The sequence below is a fragment of the Xenopus laevis genome, chromosome 6S (genome assembly GCF_017654675.1).
Source record: "Xenopus laevis strain J_2021 chromosome 6S, Xenopus_laevis_v10.1, whole genome shotgun sequence".
Lineage (NCBI taxonomy): Eukaryota > Metazoa > Chordata > Amphibia > Anura > Pipidae > Xenopus > Xenopus laevis.
Genome location: NC_054382.1, coordinates 44,995,534 through 45,011,526, shown reverse-complemented (window position 1 = coordinate 45,011,526; position 15,993 = coordinate 44,995,534). Strand labels below are relative to the sequence as shown.

Genomic DNA, 15,993 nt, shown 5'->3' with positions numbered 1-15,993 from the left:
GATCAAGTGCAAGCTACTTTTTTTATTACAGAGAAAAAGAAAATAATTTAAAAAGATTTGGATAGTTTTGATAAAATGGAATCTATGATAGACAGCCTTTCCTTAATGCGAAGCTTTCTAGATAACGGGTTTCCAGATAGCAGATCCCATACCTGTAGTGTATTGCCTTTTCAATATCTAATACTTTATTGCCTTGTGCTAAGGTCCCAGCAAACTTTTTTTATTCCAGGGTATTTTAACACACTGACAATGTTTGAGAAGTCAAATTTGCTGATGCAGGTTTAGTCAATACCTCTAGAAATGATTATTTGAAACAGCAGGAAGGCTAAAAAATGTGACATTTGCAGTATAAAACAAAGCACACGCAGAGATGTCAGGAAACTCCATCAGCCCTGACATTTTATAAACCCTAAAGGGATCCTTTATTTTTGCACAGTGAAAGAAAATGTAACAAATATCTTTAAAACCAATGACATTCGATTTTTCACGAATGTATATTGGAAGGTTATTTAGAATTATATTTCATTTTATTAGGTAAAAAACAGTTTTTGGGGGAGGACCCCAGTAACCATATTCCTATATGTATATTGCAATTAGTGCATTAGGTCATGCTTTTACCCACAATGCAGCATTTTTGTTTTTTTACAGCTTGATAGCCACTGCACACTGATTTGCAAATCAGGCACAAGTTGCAGTCAGAATTTTCAGAGCAGATACTGCATAATTGTCAATGAAAGTTGTTAAAACATTAACATGAGATTATTTTGGCGCAAGTCTTTTGCACCTATTTACACAACCTGCATTGGGAAACCTCAAAAAGCTACAACCTTAGCTATAGGGTTTCCCAGAGTACATAAACACACTTGCATGTAATTCATCAGATCAGTTAGACCCATGGGCATCATGCTAAAATGTATGCAAACGTTGCAAGTATTGAAGCTGTGTCCAAACACACTCTATGGGGCAAATTCACTAAGCGCCGAAGCGCCGAACGCTAGCGTTAATTCGCTAGCGTTTGGCATTTTCGTTACTGCACAAATTCACTAACGAACACTGGCGTAGTTTCGCTAGTGTTACTTCACACCCTTACGCCAGGCGAATTTTCGCTAGCGATGTAACTACGCAAATTCACTAACTTGCGCAGTGTACTGAACGCTACCTTTTACACCAGACCTAGCGAAGCGCAATAGAGTAGATAGGGATTGTTTCAAAAAAAGTCAAAATTTTTTCTAAGTCCCAAAAAACGCTGGCATGTTTTCTACATTATGGGTGATAGGCTGAAAAAGATCGAAAAATTTCTTGGGGCTCCCCTCCTTCCCCCCTACATTTCCTGACTCATGGCAACTTACCTAGACAGTGGGCACATGTGTAGGGCAAAATAAAATTTTTATTTGATGATTTGAAGGTTTTCTAGGCATTTGTAGTGCTAGGCATACGTATTCCTCCATTGAAATTTGAATTTCGCGCCGTATGCAAATTAGCCTTCGCTAGCGTAACTTCGCTTTACATAGCGAATCAACGCTAACGCAACTTCGCAACCTTACGCTACCCCTGTGCGCAACTTCGGATTTTAGTGAATTTGCGGAGCACTGGCGAAACTACGCCTGGCGAAGTGCGGCGAAGTTGCGCCTGGCGCAACTTCGCATCTTAGTGAATCTGCCCCTATGTGCTTTCATATCAGTGTGCCAAAAGAATCACAAGCAAATGGGATTTTAACTCTGTAAATGAGGCAATCACACTATAAAAACAGTGTTATTTTATCAGCACCATAAAGAGATATGTCAGGCGCGTGCTTTTACTGTTTAAATCTGCAAATAATCTACAAAATGTAGACATTTGGATCAGGTGTTTCACCATGTCACTCCATTTAAACCAATTATCACATAAATAAATGTTGTGCTGTGGCCTGGTATATTGTGCATGCCAAATGATATCAAAAACCTATGAGCCATCAAGATCTCTATATTACTCTCTAGTACATTAAAAAAAAGAACAACCTTGAACAACATTTTTTAGATAGAAAATTCCAGTGGCGTAAATAATGCCCCCGCAGGACCGCACCGCGGGGGACCCTAGGTCCCAAGGGCCCCCTCTGCTGCCAGGGTTTAAACAGAGCTTTTGCATCTTCCCTTCCAGTCTGAATAAATGAAAGATCGGCGTGCGGTTATCTTTGATTTTTTATTGAAGTTTCAGCGAGGTGGAAGAGGTAGAGAGAGAGAGACAAGTTAGAAGAAAAGAATGGTATTCTGCTTGAGTCAATGCTTTCAATCTATCAATGCAGTGCCCATTTCTGCAGTCATTTTACTGGCAAGTCTGGAGTTAATAGGGTGATCATTGGGCATATTTGCAGTGGTCTTACTGGCAAGTCGGGGATTTTTTTTTAAGTGTTGCAAGGTATACATTAGGTTATCTACTTAATGGAGCCTGATTCCTCACCCCCAAGGGACAGATTTGTTTCATACGGTATCTGTTTAAAAAATGATTCACTGAAATAGACATGTTCTCTATTGACATGTTCTGGTTGTGACCTGAAATAAATGTCTTTTGGTGACATGTTTATCATGTAATTGCAAGAGTGAATCCCTTAGGGCTCACTTATACAGCATTGCTCCCCTGGGGTTGCTGCTCTTTTCACTGATCACCAGATCCAAAATCCAGCATCAGGAGCTGCTTCCTTCAGAGTTGAAAGGCAGAAAGCGGTAAATGGTGTAGCCCACAACACTAATCCCACCGTAATACAAGGGAAATATTATCTAGTTACACATGTTACACATGTACTGGTCTTTATCTATGTGATGCTGCTTATTTGTTGGCTGTCAAAACCTAGTAAATAGAATCCATAACAATTAATTAACCAGCACATTTTCTTCTCTTTGTGAGCAAGCTGTTTGTGATAGTCACTGCTAACATGAACAGGTCCTCTTTTTAAACTATTTGAGAACTATATTAAGAATGAATAAATAAATATATCTACAACACAACATGGGGAGCAACACGGGGAAGCAAGACTGCTTGGGTGATTACTACCATTTCCTTCACCACTTCTGGGCAAATTTACTAAAGGGCGAAGTGGCTAACGCTAGCGAAAATTTGCCAGTGTGACGTCAATTTGCTAGATAGGACTAGAACACATTTATTAAGGTTCCCTGGCATTGTGTAGTGTAATGTGTTTGCTGCTGCATACACGACGATTGTACTTTAACTGAACGCCGTATGCAAATTTGCCATCGCTAGTGTGATTTTGAACCGCTGATCGTAACATCGCTAGCGCAACTTCGCAAATGATCAGTAACTTGTGCAGAACTTTCGGATCTTTGTGAATATGTGCAACCCTGACGAATCTACGTCTGGCAAAGTGCGGCGAAGCCAACGTTGGCTCAACTTCGGAGGTAAGTAAATTTGCTGTGTTACTTCACTTAGTGAGAGATCACTAGACTTTTTAACTTTAGCTGTAAGGGACCATATGGTAAAACAATAGTCTAATGACTAACAATTACATCAAATAATTAACAATTACACCTATACCTGTACCACTACAAAGGAATTGTGCATGTTAGCAATTTCATATCTATAGATGTCTTCTTGGTGTTCACAGTGTAAGCATGGAAAATGAGTGTATCAGAAAGGAAGGGTTATTTGGTTCACACAAATGAACCCTAATCCTTATAATGCATGTGATTTGTGTTCAAATACCAAAAGGAAATGATACAATTACATAACACAGAAGATTTACCAGCAATATAGTAAACAGGACAGTATGTATCCTCAGCACTTGCCTACTGTTGTAAGGTTAAACCACAACTTACTCTCTCATGCGCCTCAGCTTGGTTTGTGCCATGATATAATTTATCTCTCGTGATCTCAAGGGAAAAGGTGGAGACATGTTGGTGGCAGAAACTGTACCTACAGATCAATAGAGACAGACACAATGTCATTCACTATGCACCAGTAAAATGATTTTGGAACACTGACAAGAACAGAGCAGCAGCACATTATATTAAAAAGAATGATGTTGAGATTGTACTTTACACGTACAAAAGATATTTTCAATTACTTTACTAAAAAGGTAAAGTAAGAGATTGGCAGATTTGAATGCAGTTATTTCTTAAAATGCAGGTACTCCTGTAGCAAATGATATCCCATTACAGTATTGGGAATATACATGTGTACATTTGTCTGTGACTACAGATTCCTAATCGATTTATGATTTTTGGCCTTGTACCATGAAAGAATGAGAGTTGAAAACTGAGAGCAATCCTAGCAACTGACACTGTTTTATGGTTTCTGATGCAGAATCTAAGGGTAACTGGAATACTAGCGAGAACAAGGGAAAGTTCATATACAGTGTTTAGTAATAACATTTCTACCACGCTATGCCTACAATTTAACTGTTAATTGTTACTTAAAGCTCTGTAGCTTGTTTAGAGACTGCAGATCTCTGGTCTCCGCAAGATAAAAATTTACAGAAGAAGAAAGGAAAAAAAATACAAATGTACAATTGTAATAAATGTATTATGAATAAAGATAATATAGGCTATTGAATTCTGGGAGCCCCCAAAATATGACCAGTAAAAGCTACAGCCACTCAGACCTCAGGTACTTCATCCAAATTACAAAACAAGAGGGAGGATTGATTAATGAACGTTCCCTGGTCCCCTGTCTCATAATTAATCAGATATCTATGCAAGTGTGTATAAAAACCCCTCTTTTTGTAATGCACTTGCATATAAACTGAATTACTTATGAAACAGGGACCAGGTAATGTGCATTGATCAATCCTCCGTCTTGTTTTTTATTTAATTTGGCCAGGTCAGATGCACTTCCATTGTATATAAATAATTTTACTTAGCCTTGGAGTGCTCCCATAACCCTCAATCTTTTGTACTTCATCCAAATTACTCAATGAATAACAGGTACTAAAAATTATCAGTATGCTTTAAATGTGCATTCTATCATTTATTTATCTATAAATATATCAAAATATTTGTACAAGTAAAACCAGTTGAACATGTACTAAGAAAATAATATTTCTCATGATCTCCAGCAAAATATTTCTATACCAGTAAAAAAAATTCCCCTGAATGATAGACTGTTGCACTGATAGAGACACAAATCCTGTTACAGTAACAATGCATAATTATTCATGCATGCAACATGATGCAAATATATTTTGATGGGTAGAGATAAATGCTACATACTGATTTTGTCAGAAACACATTGCTGATGTAAGTATAGGAATGAAATAGTAAAGAAGATGGGATCAGCAATGATTCTGAAATTGGAATTTTGTAACAGCCATCTCAAATAAAACAATTGTGTCTCTGTGAATTATTTTGGCTTGATTCGCTAAATTATACTGTAAATTATAATGTAAATAATCCTGTATCAGCGGAGCAATAGAAGCGCCAACCACAGGTGGGATCAGTGTTGTATTTGGCTCGTGGGCACTGGGAGAAAACCCAATTGGACCCAGGACCACATGCATCCTGGGACTGGGGCAGGGGGATACATTGTTGATGTGACAGGTGCTGTGGGAGGGCTTATGTCAGGGGCAGAAGAGGTACTTGACAGGGGTAGAGAGCCCCCACAAATGGCATGGTAGGGCCCTAAAATGGTGGCCCCGGGTGGGCCAAGCACACTCAAATTCAACACAGGGTGGGACTAAATTAATACTGGTTTGTAGCAGGTGGTTGCAATGTATTTCTGCTCTCCCTGTTTATTTAAAGACAATGTTCGTCAGTGGCAGAAAGTGTCAGTGAGCCAATTAAGTTAAAAATGGGTGTTGTTAGCCAACCAGCTACATTCATATTGTAAATTAATGGTGAGAGTCAGTGCAGTTTTGTATTTGGGATTATTTGGGATTATGTGTTTACCATGTTGGTACAGTTTTGCACCTTTCTTTGGTTAATAAAACATTTTGTATAGCCAAGAAAGATGTCACCCACAGCATGCCAAAACTTAACTTACCCATAGATACAGAAAGCATCTGGTTATGCTGCACATCGCAATGCTCTTTACGTAGGATCTCAAGCAGAAATCAATTTCAAGCAATGCACAAAAAAATAACAGTTAAAAAATATGATTTTCTGAAATGCCCATTATTAGTCAACACATAGGGGGTTATTTATCAAAATCCAAATTTTTCAGATTTTTTTAAATATAAAAGTCCGACCAAACTAGAACGATTTGACCCTATTTATTATTAAAAAAACACAATTTAATCAGATCAGGAAAACTCGATAAAACCGAGTAAAAAACTGAATTGTACGATTTTTTCTGGCTTTTTCCTGAAAAGTCAAAAAATTTTCATTCTGAAACCGCTTCTATTCTCCATGTGATGAATCATCTCTTGCTGAACAAGTTTTGTGATATTGTGGCTGGCAGATTTGTGTGTGATTGACAAGATGATCAGGAAAGCCTTATTTTAGCCTTCTTAACAGCTGAGTCTCACCAAACCAGCTGGAAGCCAGTACATCTTCCAAATGCAGCACCATTGCCTTCACATCACTGTCCTGTTGATAGAAGAACGATAAAACTTATAAGAACTGTAAATTATCTGACAGATGATTGGACATTGCTTGGTGAGATACAGCACACCGGTATCAGATCCTGTACCAGAACTATTATTAGGCTATTGTTATATTTATTTTGTGACTTAAAATGTAGCCCATCATTGAACTCAGACAACTAAGAAATAAAGTAGTTGACACTGAAAAACGACAAATGCCCATCAAGTTTATAGTCCTGTTCGAAAATATTCTCTATATCTTCTAAATTAAAATGGCAGTTTTTTTACTTAAAAGGGTAAAAAAACAGGTATGCCCAGCGTGAACTACAAAACAGGCCTACTGAAAATATCTTCCATTTTATTTATTTTTTTATTCTAAAATAAAAAGGATACATGTTTTACCTTTACTGCTTACTTCTTTCTTTAATTTCTGTCTCAGGTTTATAGATAGGGAGAACGTTAGTATACTGTGCAAGGAATGTTCCCTCTAATTAATTTTCCCCTTTATTTGTGCTCACTTTTATAACTAGTATACAAAATTAAACATTAATCAGAACACTCTTTGCCTCTTATGTAAAGTTGCTTGTGTAGCAGAAACAAAAGAAACATTTGTGTCAAATCAGATGCAATATGTTTTAATTAATTCTAAGTACAGTATGAAATTGTCCCCATAAAAAATTATATCCTTGTTAAAAAAACACAATTAAACATTGTTATTAGAAATGCACCGCCCGTATGAGAAATGTATTACAGATCCAAAACCTGTACTATGATGATAATTACTGTATATGTATAGACAGCAACAACAGATAATAAATCTAATGATAACTGACTGGACAGCTAAAAACATTTTAATGTAAGTTAAAATATTTTTAAAGGAAAAAATCCTTTAAAGCACGCATGACTTGATTATTTTCAGTTTTTGAGTTGCAAACATTAAAAAGATGAGGCGTCATTTACTGTACCCAAGGGCACAAATGCTAGCACCAAAGCAGGAACGATCACTGTCCAAAGTGCCTGCCTACATGCCTCCCCCTACCCTGCACTCTTAGATTGAATGCTGCCTAAGAATGCTGCAAAGGTCTCTGCACTTTGAAAAGGAGCGTAGATGCCTGTGGCAATGCAGTTAAGGCACTACTCAATGTGCAAAGAAATGTCCAATTGTGGCCTTTTTTTGCACCTGGCAAATGCAAAACAGTCCATAATCGGCTATTGATTTGCAAACTGTGTGGTGCTTTATAAATTGCCCCTAAGGAGTAACACATGGGGAATGTCTGAAAATTAGCAGATCTGTCAACTCCCACCTTTTTATCAGAAGTTACCAAATTTTCTGTCAGTTCTGTCCCCTAGTCTCCCCTCAGGCATTCCCCTGATTTCTGACGGTCTCTGATGATTTCTAACGATCTGCGGCGAAACTATGGTGTGCGCGGTTTCAGTGGTTTTTGCACATGTACATGATGTAACTTGTGATTACGTTGCTTCCTGTAACATCACAAGCCCAGAAATTTTTCCAGTTTCTACAATCTGATAGTTGACAACTCTGAATTAGGGAGGAACCGAATACACTATTTTGGGATTAGGTCAAACCCCAAATCCTTTGTGAAAGATTTGGCCAAATACCAAACCAAATCTGAAATCTAACTTGCATATGCAAAAAGAGATTTGTGCACTCAAAAAATGTTTTACTTCCTTGTTTGTTTGATGAAAAGTCCCATGATCTTAAGGATTCAGATTCAGTTTGGCCAGAGACTTGGGGGGGGGGGTTATTTACTAAAACTCAAATTTTTCTGGTTGGGGGTTTAAAGAGGAAAACAGTATTTTTTTGTGGAAAAGAAAGAACTGGAATCTTTCAAGATTGTTATACCCCGAGGCTGCTAAAAGTCCTCATCCGAAAATACTCCATCTCAAACCTGTCTAAGTCATGTAGAAGTTAATGGCAGATGTCCCTTTACAATTGGAAGATATCATGATCTGCGCTGGGTTTCGTGCGATAATCCGAAAATAAGTGATTCTTGGTAGATAATTCAATTTTTTTCATGATTTTATCCAATATTTTCCCACCGTATATACTCGAGTATAAGCCGAGTTTTTCAGCACCCAAAATGTGCTGAAAAAGTCTACCACGGCTTATACTCGAGTCAGTGCTGGGTGCTCCGGTGCTTGAGAGCATGCTCGCAAACGCACGGGGGTTTCTTGTCTAAGGGACCCGGCTCCTCCATAGTGCGGAAGAATGAGGAAGATTTGAAACACGTGCTGCAGTGTTCTCCCTCTTCCTCCTCCGCAAACCATGTTGTAAGTGCATGGAACAGGCAGCCCTGGGGAAGCCAGTGCTTATGTGCTCTCACCTGCACAGGGACTAGGTTTGCCCGATGCTGCTTGCGCTTCGGTACTAGGTGACATTTTGTGGCTTGGCGTCGCCAATAGTGAAACAGAGGCCCTGTAACAAAAGCCTTGTCCATAGCTCTCACCTAGGCTTATACTCGACTCAATAAGTTTTCCCAGTTTTCGTAGGTTAAATTAGGTACCTAAGGGTCGAGTATATACGGTAAATCTTTTGTTATTTTATTGATAAATAAGGAAAATTGTGGATGGGAGTTTGGTCGAATGTTTTAATAAAATGTGTAAATTTTTCGAGTCTTTCGAGTAAATAACCCCCTAAGTGTCTTGCATTAAAAATCCATTAAAAAGGTGATTCACCCTTAAGGTGCATTTTAGTAATGGCTAATTCTAAGCAACTTTTCAATTGGCCATCATTTTTTATTTTTATAGTTTTTTAATTATTTGCTTTTTTTCTTCTGACTCTTTCCAGCTTTCAGGTAGGGGTCACTGACCCCAGCTTAAAACAAAAGCTCTGTAAGGTTTTAAATTTTGAGTTTTAGTAAATAACCCCCTTGGATTCGGCTGAATGTGAATCCTGCTGAAAAAGGCCGAATCCCAAAACTGAATCCTGGATTTGGTGCATCACTACTAAAAATGCCTATAAGAATCTTCAAATATTATCCATAAAATACAAGTCATGATCGATAGTGAATAAGCAGATGAAGTCATTTAAATGTTAGTTAATTAAAATTTCTCTATAGGACCCCCCTTGTAGCAGCAGTGAGCATGACACACAGAATTATTACCGGAAGCTCTGATAAGTTTACCACAGTAAATCACTGAATACTTTACATGAAATTCTGAAATAACAGATGTCAACTTCAACCAAAGTCACAGCAGAAATGGCAAAAACACGAAATGTATATAATTATTACTAGCAGTTCCACTAAATCCAAACCACTGAAGTACTTTGGAATAAATCCTTAGATATCCTTAGGATAAACAAATCCTTAGATATAAGCATTTAAATCAGCTTTGATCAAAGCACAAATTGCAATATAATCCATAAAATTATAAATCTACTGTATGCTTATCATATTGTATCACAGAGGGCAGTTGACTGTGTTTTAGTGATATGGACTTATCACAGCTCCCCCTAATAATTATTCACTATTTTGACTGCTACTACAAGGGGTTATATATGTTGAAACTTTAATTATAAACTGGTCTACTTATTCACTATTGATAATGATGAATCTTTGATGAATCTTGTGGACTATATAGGTTTTATAAATGTTTGATGTTTTTCTTTCATGGATTAATTTCCAGCGGGACTGCACAACTGAGTCATCTTGTACTTTAAATATTTGAATAAATGATTTATTCTATCCATCATGTACTTGGGTGATGAGGTTTAATCTCAACAGAATATGTATTTGCAGTGTATTTATGGGACATGTTCAATACTGTGACATTTTGATAACTCCTTTAAATAAGGTTGTATTTCTATAAAATGTTTATAAATTTGTAGTTTGCCTGAAGAAGGGGCATGTGTGCTCTGAAAGCTTGCAGTTGTTGCTTATTCAGTTAGATAATAAAGGGTATCACCAAACTTTACATTGTTTTCATTTTTTCAATGGCTAACACGGTACAACATCTCAAAACTATAAATTTGTATAAAATTTTTATTTGGGGTTGATTTTAAGGAGCGCATAATATTCTCTTACATGGTACACTATGCTTCATGTGATCTTTAACAAAATCAGGTAAACAGCATTGCAATCAGAGCTGGAAACTGAAATCTCTCATTATTTCAGCTAAGGAAATCATTTAAATGCTGGTGTGCCATTGATTGTATCTAATTATGCTCAGTGCAGTTGCATTGATGGTTCAGCTTACAAAGTAGCTGAATGAGCTGAAAGACATATGCATTAACAATGTTGTTAACACTATATTATTATCAAGAGTACACTAAAACTCAAATGAAACCATTAGATGGAGTATTCAGCTACTGTAGCTACTGATTTGATCATTAATTCGACTTGATTGCTAAATACTGTCAAAATGAATCTGTTTTCAAGTAATCTAATACTCCATGTCCATAATGGAAATTATACTGTATATTCTTATCTAATGCTAATACAGGTAATACATGTACCTCAAAAGAAAAGTGTTGTAGATTTTAGAAGTGCTGGCTAAAGCATGTATCTTCCTAGATTATTATGGGCATGATAGCAGATATGCATTGTAGAGGAAGTAGCACTCACATGATAAATTTGTTGTGAACGACAAACTGACGCTTCGGCTGTATTCTCAGCCTTTCTCAAAGTTACAAAGTGCAATAAAGTGCAATAAAATCAACCGAGGCATTTTTCAACATTTAAATGTACTGATATTATAAAGATTGATTATATCAATGAACTGTATCTCAAGAGCAGGTTTTAGGTCATAGGTAGTCAGACTGCTAATGGTCCAGGCTTTTCTGGCTTTTGTGTGTTTGTTTGCATTTGTTGTATGGAATTGAAAAGTGCCATCTTGTAGTTTTTAGCACTCAGACTTTAATAAATAACCCCCTTAGTGTGGAGCTGTTGTTAAGTTATGAACATTAAAGGTAGGTAATAAGTTACATTTCTGAAAAAAAAAATTCAAGTCAGATTTGCCCCTGAAGTTTGTCATTTTAGTTTGTCTGCTAGTAGCAGTGGACTCCAATACCCCCTCCAAAACAGTAGAATCCTCATTAAAATAGTTATAATCTATGCCCTACCGGTGCATGCACATAATGGAAGTGACATAATGCGCATAGGCATTGTTACTCCCACTACAGGCCAGCAAAGTTGGGTAAAGTGATATTTTGTTTTTTCCAACTTCCAGCTTCACCCCTAGATGTGTTACAATGGCTAGAGTTAGTAGGGGGAGCATTGCCCTTGTATAAAATTCATATGAGGTGACAGCCCCACCAGAAAAATGTACAAAACATATGGAAAGACTCGCTGAATAATTGTTAATGGGATATATAGCTTTTTAAATTAATTGTTTAACCATGTTTGCAATAACGTTAACTATTTGACGTACTACAGTAGTAGGAAAGTGATGGGCGATTCTGATGCATTTTGCTTCGCCAAAAACTTTCCGAAATGGCGAAAATTTGCCAAAATGCATTAAAGTCCTATGGACTTTTATGCACAACAATTCTTTTCATCCACTGGAGTCTATGGGCATCAGTTTTGTGGCGAAACTCTTTGTGGAGAAAAAAGTCCATGGTTTTATTATCTGGCTGGAAATGTCGAATCTATGTTATAGTATGTAATTTATTGTGTGATAATAGCTTTTGTCACACAAGTATGACACATTGTATTGTGTGAATATACTGTGCTTTATACTCAGTGGAACTGGCAGTAAATAAATACAAACAAAATATATCCACACATAAATGAGCACTGTTTTAAAATAAACAGTATAGGGTTTAATGTGAATACAGCACAAGGAATGCCATCCACTATATTAAAAGTCATATTACTATTATATTACTATTATATTTGTGTCTTATTCTTGAAGGAGACTTAAGTCTCAAAGAAAATATGGCTAGAAATACTGTATTTTTTACACTCAATGTACTGTACCAGCCCAATATTTCAGTAGCCTTATAACAATAATGATCAATGACTTGCAAAGTTGTTCACAGCAGATCACCATCTTCTGATCTTATTAGGTCACTGACACGGTATATGCTTAATATGCTCAGGGCTGCCGTTGAGATGCTAAGCTTAGAGGTTGTCAGAAATCATCAATAAATTAGCAAAAAGTAAGGTCACCTCTGTCGTAAAAGCAAAAGCTGATGCCACAGGGCAGATTCTTAATCAATTGGGATACAGAATGCACTGGTTTCTATGCTGCCTTGTAATGTGAATATAAATGAATTTGAATTCATTTGGAATCTAGTGCATTTATATTATTTCTACCGTAGTGCATAACCTTGCATTTCTTCTTCAAAACTAAAAGCTTTACATTTTTCATACTTTTACAAATTTAAATAAACCAAGTACATATCTAACATAAAAACATGTTTACTGTAATATAAATCACATATTTATTATATAGCTGAATGTATTTGAAACAATGGTATGTTATAACTTGAGTCACAATATGCTCAGGACATACTAAACACTGTCCATGTATTTTTTTTTTCTGCTTTTAAACCAGAGGGATTTAAGAACTGGTTCATATTTGCATCCAAATAAAGACCATTCACAGAGTACTTGTGTTATTTCATTGTACTGTTTAGCAGCAATACTGTAGCACAAGATTCCCACATCACTCACTCCAGATAAAAACAGCCTTTTTCAACCTTTGGATTTGACCTCTAAAGCTGGCCATAGACGTGCAGAGTTACCTTCATATCGGACGAACGATCGTTCTGTGCCATCTCCCGAACTGCCACTAACCATTCAGATTAAATAAAGTAGTTAAAGAGCAGATCAGCTGATGTTCTGCCCCTGACAGCAATCGTAGGAAAGTTATGTCCGACAAAAGCTGGTGACAGTCTCCCACTGATATCGTCAGATCGGCAATACATGTAGAGATATTATCAGTAGCCGACAGAAATTTTCTAACCTGTACAAGGCAAGTAAAATGTCGGGACACTCCACACATGGCCCAAAAATCATATGAAACGGAGATTCATATGATCAAATTGTTGTGTCTATGGGCAGCCTTAAGTGCCTTTAAAAGGACAAGGCACAGTTCTCAGTGCAGTTATATTAGCATAATGCTAATGGTGAGCACACTGCAGTGTGGGTAAAAATATGGTGAATTGTGGTCATTGAACAATCCCATTGTACTATCCAGATCACCAAACGAGGCAACCCAAACCTAATTATTATGCATTTCTATTACCTATCAATTGATCAATCAATCTACACACACAAGCCATCATTTCTTTTAAACCTTTTTTTTTTAAATCAAGCTTAGTATGGAATGGAATGAAGAACTGTAGTGGACATTACAGAAGCACATTATTAAGAAAACATGAGTATAATATAAGTTAGGTAGCCTTGCCTTTGATGTAATAGCCTACTATAGGCACTTCTAAATTCATGCCATTATTTCCACAATGTACCGTTTGTGATTTCCGTTGCCAAGATGAAAAGCACTGTCTTCCTCGCTTTTACTGAAAGCATATTTATTATTTGGAATATACCCTTGAAGAATCCAATTATGATCTGGCAGACATATGAACAATCAAAATCTAATACTTCTGTAATCATATTGGTTCTGGAAAGGAAAATTACACTAAACACTACATTATTACCTCATTTTACAAAGCAGATCTAAAGTAACAACCATTGCCCTGGAGGAATCAGGAATAAATCCAATATTCTACATTCTGTATTGACTTGACTTCAAGCCTTAAAACCCACTAGTTTAATTCATCTTTTGCCCATATCACACTGTAAACCTGTATTTGTCAATTTCCATAATTTTCCATATATATAGTAGTTTTATGATATTAGATGGTGCCTGTATATCCAAACTGATCAATTATGTGCTTATGGCTGTGTGTATAAAACCAATTTATTCAATTTATTATAAGCAAACATTTTTGCCAGGTTTCACCTGTCAAAAAATGACCATGGCTACATTTATTGTGCACTGAATAAGTTGAGTGGATCGGAAAAATTCACCCATTGTCTTCAGTGTGTTTCAAGAATTTTTACTGTTCTGTGAATTTTTTCAGCAATGTGAAAAGGGAACAGATTTGCCCATCTATTACCTAGAAAGAGCTTGATGTTATAATGGTTGAAGATTAGCTTATTTAAATGGGAATCCCCATGTATATCTGCATTTCTCTACACAAGCATTTCGAGATGTTTTGTACCAAGCCTGGCGCACCAGGAGCAACTTTTTCTCCTCAACACTTGAACAGTGTTTTTTTTTACTTTTTACAGCCAAATCCACCTTTAAGGACATATGGGGAGGGCCTCCATTGCAGATCCAAAAAAATATTTTTTCAGAGTTACTTTAAGATGAACTTAAACTGAACTTATTTTAAATTATTGCGCTAGTGCAATGAATTGTGGGTGTATGTTACAATCTGTAGGATAGGAACCCTCGAAACTGCACAAGGGTTAGTATTCTTTTTTTTAAAAGGTTAGGGTTAGTATTCTTTAGTCTGGAACAAGGATGAGGCAGAGCACTCCTTCTTACACACTCTTCAACGCTTTTCCAAAAGATAGCCCTGCACAGAGTAGAGGGTTAACCCCCAAACAGATACTTCAAGTAAAGATAGACTGGCACACAGGGCAATTGCAGTGCAGGGTGACCCCTTGCTGTTTATATGTGCGGACGTTTCGGGGCTTGAGAAAGGGGTTCACCCCGAAATGTCGCACGTCCGCACAAATAAACAGCAAGGGGTCACCCTGCACTGCAATTGCCCTGTGTGCCAGTGTATCTTTAGTATTCTTTAGTACCAGGAGAGTACCGCTGAGACCAGTTTTCACCTTTTGGAGCTCTGGAACTTTCTGCTGCGGACCAACAGGTAGAACCTGATACTGCAGAGCACACAATCCAAAAATGCGGTAAAGAAAGGGGTCAGGTAATTGCAAAGTCAAACAGGCAAAAGGTCTTGGGCAGGTAGCAGAATTTGGTAGTCAAAAAATAGACACAAGTAAAGTAAACAACATAAAGTGCCTTTCTATTTGAATTTTGATGCCAGAAGGGACGTTCTTTGCCTTAACACATATAACTTCAGGATCTGCGGTAAAGAGAGCCTCAGAAGACGTCCGATAAAGTGAGCCTCAGAAGACAGGAAAAAAAAAAAGCATATTTCAGTGTCCCAGTGTATTTTTGCATTGATGTCACTTCCTTAACCTCTACATGCAGCATAAGGACAATTGCCTTCATAATACAATAAGTGCATCTGAAGCAGGGAGATGTTTACACTTAAACGCTGTACAAAAAAAGGCTGAAATAAGAACATTGATTGAACAGCTTTGTTTTATGATAGTGAGAGTGAAGCAAGTTTTATTGTTTTGCTCATATCAGCTGAGTAAGTATGTCTTGCTATGGGATCAGTCATCTGGAAACCAGTTATCCAGAAAGCTCTGAATTACAGAAAGCCTGTCCCCCATAGGCTCAATTATAATTATAAATAATTCAAAATTATTTAT

The 15,993-nt window shown here is 37.0% G+C and overlaps 1 pseudogene; it reads right to left on the bottom strand.

Annotated features, from left to right (window-relative positions):
* Nucleotides 1-3,802: 3,802 nt before the first annotated feature.
* Nucleotides 3,803-15,993, bottom strand: part of LOC108719694 — a 115,529-nt pseudogene continuing 103,338 nt past the window's right edge.